This window comes from Cyprinodon variegatus, unplaced genomic scaffold (assembly GCF_000732505.1).
Source record: "Cyprinodon variegatus isolate N-32 unplaced genomic scaffold, C_variegatus-1.0 Scaffold282, whole genome shotgun sequence".
Lineage (NCBI taxonomy): Eukaryota > Metazoa > Chordata > Actinopteri > Cyprinodontiformes > Cyprinodontidae > Cyprinodon > Cyprinodon variegatus.
Window position 1 is genome coordinate 436257 of NW_015150735.1, and position 2127 is coordinate 438383.

The 2127-nt window shown below is 38.0% G+C and overlaps 1 protein-coding gene across 1 annotated transcript in view; it reads left to right on the forward strand.

The window, feature by feature from the left end:
* LOC107090127 (NIPA-like protein 2) overlaps nucleotides 1–2127 on the forward strand; it is a 59798-nt gene that overhangs the window by 49406 nt on the left and 8265 nt on the right. The gene's annotated exons all lie outside the window — the stretch shown is intronic.

Genomic DNA, 2127 nt, shown 5'->3' on the forward strand with positions numbered 1-2127 from the left:
CCAGGCGCCTCCTGGTGGATGAAGGGAGACAAACACAGAAACACAACACAAAAACAGGAGTCCTGACAGATATTTTCATTAAACATTCTGACAGATAAAAAAAAAAAATTCCACAAAGTTTTAATTTAGACTATTTGTGATATTTTAGGCATAAACATTATGTATACATTGTATTAAACATTGCATGGATGATTTAGGGCCGTACCTCCCAAAGTTTTTGGCCCTAAAAATGACAGACCCTTTAAAATAACATAATTTGGAATATATTTATTTTTAAAAAAGAAAATTTTATGAACATTTATTTATTTAATTATGCATTTCATAATTTGATTATATATTTACTATAATACTGAAAGCAAAATAAATGATATATACCATATAAAACCTAAAAGTTACATATTTTCTGATACATTTGTTAACATTTGCATTTTTGTCTTTCATTATATTTATGGGCCCTTCATACATCTCGGAGATCACAGCACAATCATAAACCCGACTTTGGGAACCCCTGATGTGTTGTTTTGTATTGTTTGTTGGCCTGAGCCCTCTTTGCTCACTGCATCAGTTTGTCATGTTTGGTGGCATTTCCTCTTCATTTTGAGTGATTCCAGAGAGACCTAACTGGAAAAAAATCGAAATCTAGATAAGTCGTTTTTTTTTTAAATAAGTGCATTTGTTCTTAAATTGAGGACATAAAAGAGACATTTTGCCAATGGAACAAGACAATTTAGATTTAAAATAAGGAAACACAGCCGCATTGTCTTATTTCAAGTGCATATTATCTAATTATCTTATTTTAAGAGTAAAAATACTCATTTGATTGGCAAATTATCTCATTTGCCTATTCAAATCAAGGGTAAGTACACCACAATAGTTTAAACATGAAATGTATCCTTTTCAGCACCCCTGGTACAGATGTCTAAAAAATAAATCGATAACATGAACTTTAATTGAGGTACAATAGTCACAGGCTAACATTTCTTTGAAAAACAATCTAGCTGTACCTTAAAGGTCAAATACAGACAAATGCTTCTGATCAAATTTACGGATAAAGATGAAAAAAATAAACAACGTTGAGAAAGAAAAAGGTCGTCCTCTTTAGCTCCCTGGTCTGGAGAACTGCTTCAGTTTCAGAGGCAGGAACCAGACCAGTGATGTTATTCGGCTGTTTGCGTCTTTCCCTGCATGGCCTACTGGTCCGTTTCCCTTCTAAGCCGGACATATTTCAGTACCAATGACCCACTTCAGAGCCAAACACTCCAACTGTTGCGCTGCATACTGGGTTTCCCTTGGAAACTGCTTCCTGCTAGGTTTCTGGTTTCTGGTCACCTCCCTCTCACTGTAAAAGAACTCATCCATGTTTTCCAAAAGAGCATCAGGTTAAACAGGAAGAGATACAGTGCCTAGCTCCAGTAATCATTGGATGAGAGGAAAGGTTAGCAAAAGGTCAAGTTGTGCTGCTGCGATAAATGATTTTCATGATGTACCAGAGTGTTGGAAGTGTTTCATCTCAAGGTAAAGTTTCCTAAAGTTCAGGATCTTCTATCTTTGTCAAAACTAAACTATACACAGAATTTTCTCCTCCAGAATGAAAGTAAGTCTGACTTCATCATTTTTGGTTCCAGGGATGTCCTTCAGGTTCAGTCCAGGAACAGGGGTTCAGTTAGCATTGCCGTCAGGAACCTGGGAGTTGTCTTCATCCGTGATCTGAACTTCAAACGACAAATAAATGCTGTTCTTTGTGTTGTCAAAGCTAGCTTTTTCCAGCTGCACCTTTTAAACTGGGTGAAACTCAAGGTTTTAAGGTGTCTGGCCCACTTGCAGAAACAGTCTGAAAACAAGAAGCAGTTAAAGATGTTTATTTAGGCTATACTCAGATATGAATAGCTCACTATGTGAGCTGCAGGCGAGGTTCGGGACGTCAGAGTTAGGAGCACAGCGGAAGAAAAGAGGAGGTGATTAACACTAGAAGAAAAAGGGAGATCTGCACTGATGCTGCTTCGCTTACCGCCAGGTACGGATTACCTATTCTGGGAGGGTGAGTGGAAGTAGGGATTCTGCGACTCACTGATTTCCAGTGGGAGGAGATGGTTGAGCGGCAGGTGAGCTAGTGGATGGAACATAGGC